Source organism: Triturus cristatus, chromosome 12 (assembly GCF_964204655.1).
Source record: "Triturus cristatus chromosome 12, aTriCri1.1, whole genome shotgun sequence".
In the NCBI taxonomy this organism is placed as follows: domain Eukaryota; kingdom Metazoa; phylum Chordata; class Amphibia; order Caudata; family Salamandridae; genus Triturus; species Triturus cristatus.
Genome location: NC_140595.1, coordinates 663527308 through 663540832, shown reverse-complemented (window position 1 = coordinate 663540832; position 13525 = coordinate 663527308). Strand labels below are relative to the sequence as shown.

General features: G+C 40.9%; 15 non-coding genes across 15 annotated transcripts; 6 read left to right on the top strand and 9 right to left on the bottom strand.

Moving 5' to 3' along the window:
- Positions 1-769: 769 nt before the first annotated feature.
- Positions 770-851, bottom strand: TRNAS-GCU (transfer RNA serine (anticodon GCU)). The gene has a single exon. It is a non-coding gene; the product is annotated as a tRNA-Ser (tRNA).
- A 406-nt stretch (positions 852-1257) lies between these two features.
- On the top strand, positions 1258-1352 carry TRNAI-UAU (transfer RNA isoleucine (anticodon UAU)). The gene is made up of 2 exons: positions 1258-1295; positions 1317-1352. It is a non-coding gene; the product is annotated as a tRNA-Ile (tRNA).
- A 1162-nt stretch (positions 1353-2514) lies between these two features.
- Positions 2515-2586, bottom strand: TRNAT-UGU (transfer RNA threonine (anticodon UGU)). Its single transcript has one exon. It is a non-coding gene; the product is annotated as a tRNA-Thr (tRNA).
- A 589-nt stretch (positions 2587-3175) lies between these two features.
- Positions 3176-3257, bottom strand: TRNAS-GCU (transfer RNA serine (anticodon GCU)). Its single transcript has one exon. It is a non-coding gene; the product is annotated as a tRNA-Ser (tRNA).
- A 413-nt stretch (positions 3258-3670) lies between these two features.
- On the top strand, positions 3671-3765 carry TRNAI-UAU (transfer RNA isoleucine (anticodon UAU)). The gene is made up of 2 exons: positions 3671-3708; positions 3730-3765. It is a non-coding gene; the product is annotated as a tRNA-Ile (tRNA).
- Positions 3766-5588: 1823 nt separating this feature from the next.
- On the bottom strand, positions 5589-5670 carry TRNAS-GCU (transfer RNA serine (anticodon GCU)). Its single transcript has one exon. It is a non-coding gene; the product is annotated as a tRNA-Ser (tRNA).
- A 406-nt stretch (positions 5671-6076) lies between these two features.
- Positions 6077-6171, top strand: TRNAI-UAU (transfer RNA isoleucine (anticodon UAU)). The gene is made up of 2 exons: positions 6077-6114; positions 6136-6171. It is a non-coding gene; the product is annotated as a tRNA-Ile (tRNA).
- A 1176-nt stretch (positions 6172-7347) lies between these two features.
- TRNAT-UGU (transfer RNA threonine (anticodon UGU)) lies at positions 7348-7419 on the bottom strand. Its single transcript has one exon. It is a non-coding gene; the product is annotated as a tRNA-Thr (tRNA).
- A 589-nt stretch (positions 7420-8008) lies between these two features.
- Positions 8009-8090, bottom strand: TRNAS-GCU (transfer RNA serine (anticodon GCU)). The gene has a single exon. It is a non-coding gene; the product is annotated as a tRNA-Ser (tRNA).
- A 413-nt stretch (positions 8091-8503) lies between these two features.
- On the top strand, positions 8504-8598 carry TRNAI-UAU (transfer RNA isoleucine (anticodon UAU)). Its single transcript has 2 exons — positions 8504-8541; positions 8563-8598. It is a non-coding gene; the product is annotated as a tRNA-Ile (tRNA).
- A 1162-nt stretch (positions 8599-9760) lies between these two features.
- On the bottom strand, positions 9761-9832 carry TRNAT-UGU (transfer RNA threonine (anticodon UGU)). Its single transcript has one exon. It is a non-coding gene; the product is annotated as a tRNA-Thr (tRNA).
- Positions 9833-10916: 1084 nt separating this feature from the next.
- On the top strand, positions 10917-11011 carry TRNAI-UAU (transfer RNA isoleucine (anticodon UAU)). The gene is made up of 2 exons: positions 10917-10954; positions 10976-11011. It is a non-coding gene; the product is annotated as a tRNA-Ile (tRNA).
- A 1162-nt stretch (positions 11012-12173) lies between these two features.
- TRNAT-UGU (transfer RNA threonine (anticodon UGU)) lies at positions 12174-12245 on the bottom strand. The gene has a single exon. It is a non-coding gene; the product is annotated as a tRNA-Thr (tRNA).
- Positions 12246-12834: 589 nt separating this feature from the next.
- Positions 12835-12916, bottom strand: TRNAS-GCU (transfer RNA serine (anticodon GCU)). The gene has a single exon. It is a non-coding gene; the product is annotated as a tRNA-Ser (tRNA).
- A 413-nt stretch (positions 12917-13329) lies between these two features.
- Positions 13330-13424, top strand: TRNAI-UAU (transfer RNA isoleucine (anticodon UAU)). The gene is made up of 2 exons: positions 13330-13367; positions 13389-13424. It is a non-coding gene; the product is annotated as a tRNA-Ile (tRNA).
- Positions 13425-13525: the final 101 nt, after the last annotated feature.

Here is a 13525-nt window from a genome sequence, read left to right as displayed (position 1 = left end):
ATAATATGAAAGCAGGAAAGGGAAGCTTGGCAATAAGCAATCCTAAAGCAAGGTGTGACTCCAGGGAAGAATGACTTGAAAACAACATACAGAAAGACTCATGTAAAAAGGCCCTGATGAGGCTTGAACTCATGACCCCTGGTTTACAAGACCAGTGCTATGCCACTGGGCTACAAGGCCAGTCTGCACGCAGGATGTAAATTGCAACATGTATTCTTACTGAGGTATGAATATATCTATGATTTTGAGACTCTGTATGGAAACGTGGTTGCATATGAATGTCCACGTGCGCGCACACATTGAAGACCATGCTTAAGGCACTTTTCTTGGAAGTATGAAAAACTACATTTTCATATGAGAAAATAAGAGTTTTCACATTCAAGACCATACCGATAGCTCTAGTTAGTATGTCTGCAATCAGTGACATATAGAGAACCCACTTATTAGAAGTGATCTGTCTCTGTGGGGCAGACATATGTTAACAGTCATTCATTTGAGACGGCCTAAACTTTAGGAGTAAGAGCTGCTTTCTTATCAATCTATTTATCCAAACTGGTTAATAAGCCAGGAGTGAGTGAAAGGCAATCCTCTGGAAACTCCATGAAAGATCTAATTTCTATTACGCACAAAATACTTCACTTTATTTGACATATTTGTTAAAATGGAACAGTCAGATGATCCCATCTAGCGGATCCTGGCTCTGTCTTGAAAGAGAGTGTAATTATACTACAAGAAATGCTGGCCATCAAAAGTGACTCTGATGGCTTTCTGACGAAGGTGGGATTCGAACCCACGCGTGCAGAGCACAATGGATTAGCAGTCCATCGCCTTAACCACTCGGCCACCTCGTCTGCCCTACAGCCCCATCTGAAACCTTGCTTCACAAAAGGTACTGAAGTGTCAATATACTGTACCTAAAAAAGAAAAAAAACAGCTGAGGCAAGATCTCACATTCCACGTCTTCCCCCAATTAGGGACCTACATTTCATTTTTGGGAAATTCTTACTATGTGCTAATTACAAATATTCATAAGATTCCCCTAGACTTTGTCAGAACTGTCAAGATATAATTCTATGGGGTTTTGAATAGACAGAGCATATGTTATAGGACAATTATAGAATCTAAGGACTGTATTTTTAATAGTCATGATAACATGCTAGCATGTGAGTCGATCTTGCACAGTGAATGATGGAGCAGTGTCTGTCATCTACTTGGTCAGCTGTAGATGGCTCACCTGGGGAGATGTGAAAAGAGAGAGCTCCAGTGGCGCAATCGGTTAGCGCTTGGTACTTATACAGCAGTACTTGCACTGAGCCATGCCGAGGTTGTGAGTTCGAGCCTCACCTGGAGCAGCCGTGTTGTTTTTCATAAACCATTTCACAAAAAGTAAAGTTTAAACTCAGAGTATGGACGGCCCTTGCTAGAGAGTCTTTACTTCTTATAGGATCTACGTGTCCTACTCCTCTGGGTGCCAAATATCACATATCCTACGCGATGCTCAGTTTAAACATTCCATGATGTGCCATCTTGCATTTCATGCAAACACCACATCAGTGCATTTAAAAATACATTTGTAGAATAATAAATATGATGAAAACAGTGTTCTCACATGATAACCATAAACTGAAGAGCTGCAAAAAATGCTGTATCAGCTACTTACAATAAAAGGTGACTCGAAAAAACTAGCAAAAGAAGAGCATCATCATATTAAAGGTTCTATTCACCATCTTGAGTTGCACCATAGCAGCTTATGGTGCTTTTCTGCTCAGAGTGTGCCTCCAATCCCACATTCATTTTTAATTTATTTGCAATTTAAAAAACAACAATTACTGCTCGAAGTTCACTTTTCAAAACCATTCAACCTATTAAATGTATTTCTCTAACCTATGAATGTGGTCCATGTTCACTTTTCCTCATCTTCATCTCGATACTCCTTTCCCAGAAACCAGGTTCACTTCTTCATTCAACCCACCCATCCAAGGTCACCAAATCTTTGAAGCACAAGTCTGCCTATTCTCCCTTTCTCTCTATGTACAAGATACCTTGTATCATTTGAATGGACAGCAGGAGAGAAGGATATTTATGGTGAGTGGGGGTGGGGTTTTGAGGAGTAACCTCATTTGCCTAAGAGCCGGGGTATCTGGGAAAAAAAGTATTTTATGGGGGAAGAATTTCACATCTCCTTGGTGAAATTTGTAGGGCCTTATAACATCCTTTCTGTGGATGCAGATTCAGTCGGAACAGAGGTCCTAGTCCTCGCTCTGCCTTTCAAAGGAACTGTAAATATGCATGGCTTATTTGGCTTTGCCCGGCAGGGTGAGAATGGCGTTTGTCAGGCGTTCGTCAGGCGATCGGAAGGGGTGAGGCAATAATTTATAATTCAATGATCTTCCTGATATTTTCTTGATAATATGAAAGCAGGAAAGGGAAGCTTGGCAATAAGCAATCCTAAAGCAAGGTGTGACTCCAGGGAAGAATGACTTGAAAACAACATACAGAAAGACTCATGTAAAAAGGCCCTGATGAGGCTTGAACTCATGACCCCTGGTTTACAAGACCAGTGCTCTGCCACTGAGCTACAAGGCCAGTCTGCACGCAGGATGTAAATTGCAACATGTATTCTTACTGAGGTATGAATATATCTATGATTTTGAGACTCTGTATGGAAACGTAGTTGCATATGAATGTCCACGTGCGCGCACACATTGAAGACCATGCTTAAGGCACTTTTCTTGGAAGTATGAAAAACTACATTTTCATATGAGAAAATAAGAGTTTTCACATTCAAGACCATACCGATAGCTCTAGTTAGTATGTCTGCAATCAGTGACATATAGAGAACACACTTATTAGAAGTGATCTGTCTCTGTGGGGCAGACATATGTTAACAGTCATTCATTTGAGACGGCCTAAACTTTAGGAGCAAGAGCTGCTTTCTTATCAATCTATTTATCCAAACTGGTTAATAAGCCAGGAGTGAGTGAAAGGCAATCCTCTGGAAACTCCATGAAAGATCTAATTTCTATTACGCACAAAATACTTCACTTTATTTGACATATTTGTTAAAATAGAACAGTCAGATGATCCCATCTAGCGGATCCTGGCTCTGTCTTGAAAGAGAGTGTAATTATACTACAAGAAATGCTGGCCATCAAAAGAGACTCTGACGGCTTTCCGACGAAGGTGGGATTTGAACCCACGCGTGCAGAGCACAATGGATTAGCAGTCCATCGCCTTAACCACTCGGCCACCTCGTCTGCCCTACAGCCCCATCTGAAACCTTGCTTCACAAAAGGTACTGAAGTGTCAATATACTGTACCTAAAAAAGAAAAAAAACAGCTGAGGCAAGATCTCACATTCCACGTCTTCCCCCAATTAGGGACCTACATTTCATTTTTGGGAAATTCTTACTATGTGCTAATTACAAATATTCATAAGATTCCCCTAGACTTTGTCAGAACTGTCAAGATATAATTCTATGGGGTTTTGAATAGACAGAGCATATGTTATAGGACAATTATAGAATCTATTCCGTTTGGACTGTATTTTTAATAGTCATGATAACATGCTAGCATGTGAGTCGATCTTGCACAGTGAATGATGGAGCAGTGTCTGTCATCTACTTGGTCAGCTGTAGATGGCTCACCTGGGGAGATGTGAAAAGAGAGAGCTCCAGTGGCGCAATCGGTTAGCGCGCGGTACTTATACAGCAGTACTTGCACTGAGCCATGCCGAGGTTGTGAGTTCGAGCCTCACCTGGAGCAGCCGTGTTGTTTTTCATAAACCATTTCACAAAAAGTAAAGTTTAAACTCAGAGTATGGACGGCCCTTGCTAGAGAGTCTTTACTTCTTATAGGATCTACGTGTCCTACTCCTCTGGGTGCCAAATATCACATATCCTACGCGATGCTCAGTTTAAACATTCCATGATGTGCCATCTTGCATTTCATGCAAACACCACATCAGTGCATTTAAAAATACATTTGTAGAATAATAAATATGATGAAAACAGTGTTCTCACATGATAACCATAAACTGAAGAGCTGCAAAAAATGCTGTATCAGCTACTTACAATAAAAGGTGACTCGAAAAAACTAGCAAAAGAAGAGCATCATCATATTAAAGGTTCTATTCACCATCTTGAGTTGCACCATAGCAGCTTATGGTGCTTTTCTGCTCAGAGTGTGCCTCCAATCCCACATTCATTTTTAATTTCTTTGCAATTTAAAAAACAACAATTACTGCTCGAAGTTCACTTTTCAAAACCATTCAACCTATTAAATGTATTTATCTAACCTATGAATGTGGTCCATGTTCACTTTTCCTCATCTTCATCTCGATACTCCTTTCCCAGAAACCAGGTTCACTTCTTCATTCAACCCACCCATCCAAGGTCACCAAATCTTTGAAGCACAAGTCTGCCTATTCTCCCTTTCTCTCTATGTACAAGATACCTTGTATCATTTGAATGGACAGCAGGAGAGAAGGATATTTATGGTGAGTGGGGGTGGGGTTTTGAGGAGTAACCTCATTTGCCTAAGAGCCGGGGTATCTGGGAAAAAAAGTATTTTATGGGGGAAGAATTTCACATCTCCTTGGTGAAATTTGTAGGGCCTTATAACATCCTTTCTGTGGATGCAGATTCAGTCGGAACAGAGGTCCTAGTCCTCGCTCTGCCTTTCAAAGGAACTGTAAATATGCATGGCTTATTTGGCTTTGCCCGGCAGGGTGAGAATGGCGTTTGTCAGGCGTTCGTCAGGCGATCGGAAGGGGTGAGGCAATAATTTATAATTCAATGATCTTCATGATATTTTCTTGATAATATGAAAGCAGGAAAGGGAAGCTTGGCAATAAGCAATCCTAAAGCAAGGTGTGACTCCAGGGAAGAATGACTTGAAAACAACATACAGAAAGACTCATGTAAAAAGGCCCTGATGAGGCTTGAACTCATGACCCCTGGTTTACAAGACCAGTGCTATGCCACTGAGCTACAAGGCCAGTCTGCACGCAGGATGTAAATTGCAACATGTATTCTTACTGAGGTATGAATATATCTATGATTTTGAGACTCTGTATGGAAACGTAGTTGCATATGAATGTCCACGTGCGCGCACACATTGAAGACCATGCTTAAGGCACTTTTCTTGGAAGTATGAAAAACTACATTTTCATATGAGAAAATAAGAGTTTTCACATTCAAGACCATACCGATAGCTCTAGTTAGTATGTCTGCAATCAGTGACATATAGAGAACCCACTTATTAGAAGTGATCTGTCTCTGTGGGGCAGACATATGTTAACAGTCATTCATTTGAGACGGCCTAAACTTTAGGAGTAAGAGCTGCTTTCTTATCAATCTATTTATCCAAACTGGTTAATAAGCCAGGAGTGAGTGAAAGGCAATCCTCTGGAAACTCCATGAAAGATCTAATTTCTATTACGCACAAAATACTTCACTTTATTTGACATATTTGTTAAAATGGAACAGTCAGATGATCCCATCTAGCGGATCCTGGCTCTGTCTTGAAAGAGAGTGTAATTATACTACAAGAAATGCTGGCCATCAAAAGAGACTGTGATGGCTTTCCGACGAAGGTGGGATTCGAACCCACGCGTGCAGAGCACAATGGATTAGCAGTCCATCGCCTTAACCACTCGGCCACCTCGTCTGCCCTACAGCCCCATCTGAAACCTTGCTTCACAAAAGGTACTGAAGTGTCAATATACTGTACCTAAAAAAGAAAAAAAACAGCTGAGGCAAGATCTCACATTCCACGTCTTCCCCCAATTAGGGACCTACATTTCATTTTTGGGAAATTCTTACTATGTGCTAATTACAAATATTCATAAGATTCCCCTAGACTTTGTCAGAACTGTCAAGATATAATTCTATGGGGTTTTGAATAGACAGAGCATATGTTATAGGACAATTATAGAATCTAAGGACTGTATTTTTAATAGTCATGATAACATGCTAGCATGTGAGTCGATCTTGCTCAGTGAATGATGGAGCAGTGTCTGTCATCTACTTGGTCAGCTGTAGATGGCTCACCTGGGGAGATGTGAAAAGAGAGAGCTCCAGTGGCGCAATCGGTTAGCGCTTGGTACTTATACAGCAGTACTTGCACTGAGCCATGCCGAGGTTGTGAGTTCGAGCCTCACCTGGAGCAGCCGTGTTGTTTTTCATAAACCATTTCACAAAAAGTAAAGTTTAAACTCAGAGTATGGACGGCCCTTGCTAGAGAGTCTTTACTTCTTATAGGATCTACGTGTCCTACTCCTCTGGGTGCCAAATATCACATATCCTACGCGATGCTCAGTTTAAACATTCCATGATGTGCCATCTTGCATTTCATGCAAACACCACATCAGTGCATTTAAAAATACATTTGTAGAATAATAAATATGATGAAAACAGTGTTCTCACATGATAACCATAAACTGAAGAGCTGCAAAAAATGCTGTATCAGCTACTTACAATAAAAGGTGACTCGAAAAAACTAGCAACAGAAGAGCATCATCATAATAAAGGTTCTATTCACCATCTTGAGTTGCACCATAGCAGCTTATGGTGCTTTTCTGCTCAGAGTGTGCCTCCAATCCCACATTCATTTTTAATTTATTTGCAATTTAAAAAACAACAATTACTGCTCGAAGTTCACTTTTCAAAACCATTCAACCTATTAAATGTATTTCTCTAACCTATGAATGTGGTCCATGTTCACTTTTCCTCATCTTCATCTCGATACTCCTTTCCCAGAAACCAGGTTCACTTCTTCATTCAACCCACCCATCCAAGGTCACCAAATCTTTGAAGCACAAGTCTGCCTATTCTCCCTTTCTCTCTATGTACAAGATACCTTGTATCATTTGAATGGACAGCAGGAGAGAAGGATATTTATGGTGAGTGGGGGTGGGGTTTTGAGGAGTAACCTCATTTGCCTAAGAGCCGGGGTATCTGGGAAAAAAAGTATTTTATGGGGGAAGAATTTCACATCTCCTTGGTGAAATTTGTAGGGCCTTATAACATCCTTTCTGTGGATGCAGATTCAGTCGGAACAGAGGTCCTAGTCCTCGCTCTGCCTTTCAAAGGAAATGTAAATATGCATGGCTTATTTGGCTTTGCCCGGCAGGGCTTGCCCGGCAGGGTGAGAATGGCGTTTGTCAGGTGTTCGTCAGGCGATCGGAAGGGGTGAGGCAATAATTTATAATTCAATGATCTTCATGATATTTTCTTGATAATATGAAAGCAGGAAAGGGAAGCTTGGCAATAAGCAATCCTAAAGCAAGGTGTGACTCCAGGGAAGAATGACTTGAAAACAACATACAGAAAGACTCATGTAAAAAGGCCCTGATGAGGCTTGAACTCATGACCCCTGGTTTACAAGACCAGTGCTCTGCCACTGAGCTACAAGGCCAGTCTGCACGCAGGATGTAAATTGCAACATGTATTCTTACTGAGGTATGAATATAGCTATGATTTTGAGACTCTGTATGGAAACGTAGTTGCATATGAATGTCCACGTGCGCGCACACATTGAAGACCATGCTTAAGGCACTTTTCTTGGAAGTATGAAAAACTACATTTTCATATGAGAAAATAAGAGTTTTCACATTCAAGACCATACCGATAGCTCTAGTTAGTATGTCTGCAATCAGTGACATATAGAGAACCCACTTATTAGAAGTGATCTGTCTCTGTGGGGCAGACATATGTTAACAGTCATTCATTTGAGACGGCCTAAACTTTAGGAGTAAGAGCTGCTTTCTTATCAATCTATTTATCCAAACTGGTTAATAAGCCAGGAGTGAGTGAAAGGCAATCCTCTGGAAACTCCATGAAAGATCTAATTTCTATTACGCACAAAATACTTCACTTTATTTGACATATTTGTTAAAATGGAACAGTCAGATGATCCCATCTAGCGGATCCTGGCTCTGTCTTGAAAGAGAGTGTAATTATACTACAAGAAATGCTGGCCATCAAAAGAGACTCTGATGGCTTTCCGACGAAGGTGGGATTCGAACCCACGCGTGCAGAGCACAATGGATTAGCAGTCCATCGCCTTAACCACTCGGCCACCTCGTCTGCCCTACAGCCCCATCTGAAACCTTGCTTCACAAAAGGTACTGAAGTGTCAATATACTGTACCTAAAAAAGAAAAAAAACAGCTGAGGCAAGATCTCACATTCCACGTCTTCCCCCAATTAGGGACCTACATTTCATTTTTGGGAAATTCTTACTATGTGCTAATTACAAATATTCATAAGATTCCCCTAGACTTTGTCAGAACTGTCAAGATATAATTCTATGGGGTTTTGAATAGACAGAGCATATGTTATAGGACAATTATAGAATCTATTCCGTTTGGACTGTATTTTTAATAGTCATGATAACATGCTAGCATGTGAGTCGATCTTGCACAGTGAATGATGGAGCAGTGTCTGTCATCTACTTGGTCAGCTGTAGATGGCTCACCTGGGGAGATGTGAAAAGAGAGAGCTCCAGTGGCGCAATCGGTTAGCGCGCGGTACTTATACAGCAGTACTTGCACTGAGCCATGCCGAGGTTGTGAGTTCGAGCCTCACCTGGAGCAGCCGTGTTGTTTTTCATAAACCATTTCACAAAAAGTAAAGTTTAAACTCAGAGTATGGACGGCCCTTGCTAGAGAGTCTTTACTTCTTATAGGATCTACGTGTCCTACTCCTCTGGGTGCCAAATATCACATATCCTACGCGATGCTCAGTTTAAACATTCCATGATGTGCCATCTTGCATTTCATGCAAACACCACATCAGTGCATTTAAAAATACATTTGTAGAATAATAAATATGATGAAAACAGTGTTCTCACATGATAACCATAAACTGAAGAGCTGCAAAAAATGCTGTATCAGCTACTTACAATAAAAGGTGACTCGAAAAAACTAGCAAAAGAAGAGCATCATCATATTAAAGGTTCTATTCACCATCTTGAGTTGCACCATAGCAGCTTATGGTGCTTTTCTGCTCAGAGTGTGCCTCCAATCCCACATTCATTTTTAATTTCTTTGCAATTTAAAAAACAACAATTACTGCTCGAAGTTCACTTTTCAAAACCATTCAACCTATTAAATGTATTTCTCTAACCTATGAATGTGGTCCATGTTCACTTTTCCTCATCTTCATCTCGATACTCCTTTCCCAGAAACCAGGTTCACTTCTTCATTCAACCCACCCATCCAAGGTCACCAAATCTTTGAAGCACAAGTCTGCCTATTCTCCCTTTCTCTCTATGTACAAGATACCTTGTATCATTTGAATGGACAGCAGGAGAGAAGGATATTTATGGTGAGTGGGGGTGGGGTTTTGAGGAGTAACCTCATTTGCCTAAGAGCCGGGGTATCTGGGAAAAAAAGTATTTTATGGGGGAAGAATTTCACATCTCCTTGGTGAAATTTGTAGGGCCTTATAACATCCTTTCTGTGGATGCAGATTCAGTCGGAACAGAGGTCCTAGTCCTCGCTCTGCCTTTCAAAGGAACTGTAAATATGCATGGCTTATTTGGCTTTGCCCGGCAGGGTGAGAATGGCATTTGTCAGGCGTTCGTCAGGCGATCGGAAGGGGTGAGGCAATAATTTATAATTCAATGATCTTCATGATATTTTCTTGATAATATGAAAGCAGGAAAGGGAAGCTTGGCAATAAGCAATCCTAAAGCAAGGTGTGACTCCAGGGAAGAATGACTTGAAAACAACATACAGAAAGACTCATGTAAAAAGGCCCTGATGAGGCTTGAACTCATGACCCCTGGTTTACAAGACCAGTGCTCTGCCACTGAGCTACAAGGCCAGTCTGCACGCAGGATGTAAATTGCAACATGTATTCTTACTGAGGTATGAATATATCTATGATTTTGAGACTCTGTATGGAAACGTAGTTGCATATGAATGTCCACGTGCGCGCACACATTGAAAACCATGCTTAAGGCACTTTTCTTGGAAGTATGAAAAACTACATTTTCATATGAGAAAATAAGAGTTTTCACATTCAAGACCATACCGATAGCTCTAGTTAGTATGTCTGCAATCAGTGACATATAGAGAACCCACTTATTAGAAGTGATCTGTCTCTGTGGGGCAGACATATGTTAACAGTCATTCATTTGAGACGGCCTAAACTTTAGGAGTAAGAGCTGCTTTCTTATCAATCTATTAATCCAAACTGGTTAATAAGCCAGGAGTGAGTGAAAGGCAATCCTCTGGAAACTCCATGAAAGATCTAATTTCTATTACGCACAAAATACTTCACTTTATTTGACATATTTGTTAAAATGGAACAGTCAGATGATCCCATCTAGCGGATCCTGGCTCTGTCTTGAAAGAGAGTGTAATTATACTACAAGAAATGCTGGCCATCAAAAGAGACTCTGATGGCTTTCCGACGAAGGTGGGATTCGAACCCACGTGTGCAGAGCACAATTGATTAGCAGTCCATCGCCTAAACCACTCGGCCACCTCGTCTGCCCTACAGCCCCATCTGAAACCTTGCTTCACAAAAGGTACTGAAGTGTCAATATACTGTACCTAAAAAAGAAAAAAAACAGCTGAGGCAAGATCTCACATTCCACGTCTTCCCCCAATTAGGGACCTACATTTCATTTTTGGGAAATTCTTACTATGTGCTAATTACAAATATTCATAAGATTCCCCTAGACTTTGTCAGAACTGTCAAGATATAATTCTATGGGGTTTTGAATAGACAGAGCATATGTTATAGGACAATTATAGAATCTATTCCGTTTGGACTGTATTTTTAATAGTCATGATAACATGCTAGCATGTGAGTCGATCTTGCACAGTGAATGATGGAGCAGTGTCTGTCATCTACTTGGTCAGCTGTAGATGGCTCACCTGGGGAGATGTGAAAAGAGAGAGCTCCAGTGGCGCAATCGGTTAGCGTGCGGTACTTATACAGCAGTACTTGCACTGAGCCATGCCGAGGTTGTGAGTTCGAGCCTCACCTGGAGCAGCCGTGTTGTTTTTCATAAACCATTTCACAAAAAGTAAAGTTTAAACTCAGAGTATGGACGGCCCTTGCTAGAGAGTCTTTACTTCTTATAGGATCTACGTGTCCTACTCCTCTGGGTGCCAAATATCACATATCCTACGCGATGCTCAGTTTAAACATTCCATGATGTGCCATCTTGCATTTCATGCAAACACCACATCAGTGCATTTAAAAATACATTTGTAGAATAATAAATATGATGAAAACAGTGTTCTCACATGATAACCATAAACTGAAGAGCTGCAAAAAATGCTGTATCAGCTACTTACAATAAAAGGTGACTCGAAAAAACTAGCAAAAGAAGAGCATCATCATATTAAAGGTTCTATTCACCATCTTGAGTTGCACCATAGCAGCTTATGGTGCTTTTCTGCTCAGAGTGTGCCTCCAATCCCACATTCATTTTTAATTTATTTGCAATTTAAAAAACAACAATTACTGCTCGAAGTTCACTTTTCAAAACCATTCAACCTATTAAATGTATTTCTCTAACCTATGAATGTGGTCCATGTTCACTTTTCCTCATCTTCATCTCGATACTCCTTTCCCAGAAACCAGGTTCACTTCTTCATTCAACCCACCCATCCAAGGTCACCAAATCTTTGAAGCACAAGTCTGCCTATTCTCCCTTTCTCTCTATGTACAAGATACCTTGTATCATTTGAATGGACAGCAGGAGAGAAGGATATTTATGGTGAGTGGGGGAGGGGTTTTGAGGAGTAACCTCATTTGCCTAAGAGCCGGGGTATCTGGGAAAAAAAGTATTTTATGGGGGAAAAATTTCACATCTCCTTGGTGAAATTTGTAGGGCCTTATAACATCCTTTCTGTGGATGCAGATTCAGTCGGAACAGAGGTCCTAGTCCTCGCTCTGCCTTTCAAAGGAACTGTAAATATGCATGGCTTATTTGGCTTTGCCCGGCAGGGTGAGAATGGCATTTGTCAGGCGTTCATCAGGCGATCGGAAGGGGTGAGGCAATAATTTATAATTCAATGATCTTCCTGATATTTTCTTGATAATATGAAAGCAGGAAAGGGAAGCTTGGCAATAAGCAATCCTAAAGCAAGGTGTGACTCCAGGGAAGAATGACTTGAAAACAACATACAGAAAGACTCATGTAAAAAGGCCCTGATGAGGCTTGAACTCATGACCCCTGGTTTACAAGACCAGTGCTCTGCCACTGAGCTACAAGGCCAGTCTGCACACAGGATGTAAATTGCAACATGTATTCTTACTGAGGTATGAATATATCTATGATTTTGAGACTCTGTATGGAAACGTAGTTGCATATGAATGTCCACGTGCGCGCACACATTGAAGACCATGCTTAAGGCACTTTTCTTGGAAGTATGAAAAACTACATTTTCATATGAGAAAATAAGAGTTTTCACATTCAAGACCATACCGATAGCTCTAGTTAGTATGTCTGCAATCAGTGACATATAGAGAACACACTTATTAGAAGTGATCTGTCTCTGTGGGGCAGACATATGTTAACAGTCATTCATTTGAGACGGCCTAAACTTTAGGAGCAAGAGCTGCTTTCTTATCAATCTATTTATCCAAACTGGTTAATAAGCCAGGAGTGAGTGAAAGGCAATCCTCTGGAAACTCCATGAAAGATCTAATTTCTATTACGCACAAAATACTTCACTTTATTTGACATATTTGTTAAAATAGAACAGTCAGATGATCCCATCTAGCGGATCCTGGCTCTGTCTTGAAAGAGAGTGTAATTATACTACAAGAAATGCTGGCCATCAAAAGAGACTCTGATGGCTTTCCGACGAAGGTGGGATTTGAACCCACGCGTGCAGAGCACAATGGATTAGCAGTCCATCGCCTTAACCACTCGGCCACCTCGTCTGCCCTACAGCCCCATCTGAAACCTTGCTTCACAAAAGGTACTGAAGTGTCAATATACTGTACCTAAAAAAGAAAAAAAACAGCTGAGGCAAGATCTCACATTCCACGTCTTCCCCCAATTAGGGACCTACATTTCATTTTTGGGAAATTCTTACTATGTGCTAATTACAAATATTCATAAGATTCCCCTAGACTTTGTCAGAACTGTCAAGATATAATTCTATGGGGTTTTGAATAGACAGAGCATATGTTATAGGACAATTATAGAATCTATTCCGTTTGGACTGTATTTTTAATAGTCATGATAACATGCTAGCATGTGAGTCGATCTTGCACAGTGAATGATGGAGCAGTGTCTGTCATCTACTTGGTCAGCTGTAGATGGCTCACCTGGGGAGATGTGAAAAGAGAGAGCTCCAGTGGCGCAATCGGTTAGCGCGCGGTACTTATACAGCAGTACTTGCACTGAGCCATGCCGAGGTTGTGAGTTCGAGCCTCACCTGGAGCAGCCGTGTTGTTTTTCATAAACCATTTCACAAAAAGTAAAGTTTAAACTCAGAGTATGGACGGCCCTTGCTAGAGAGTCTTTACTTCTTATAGGATCTACGT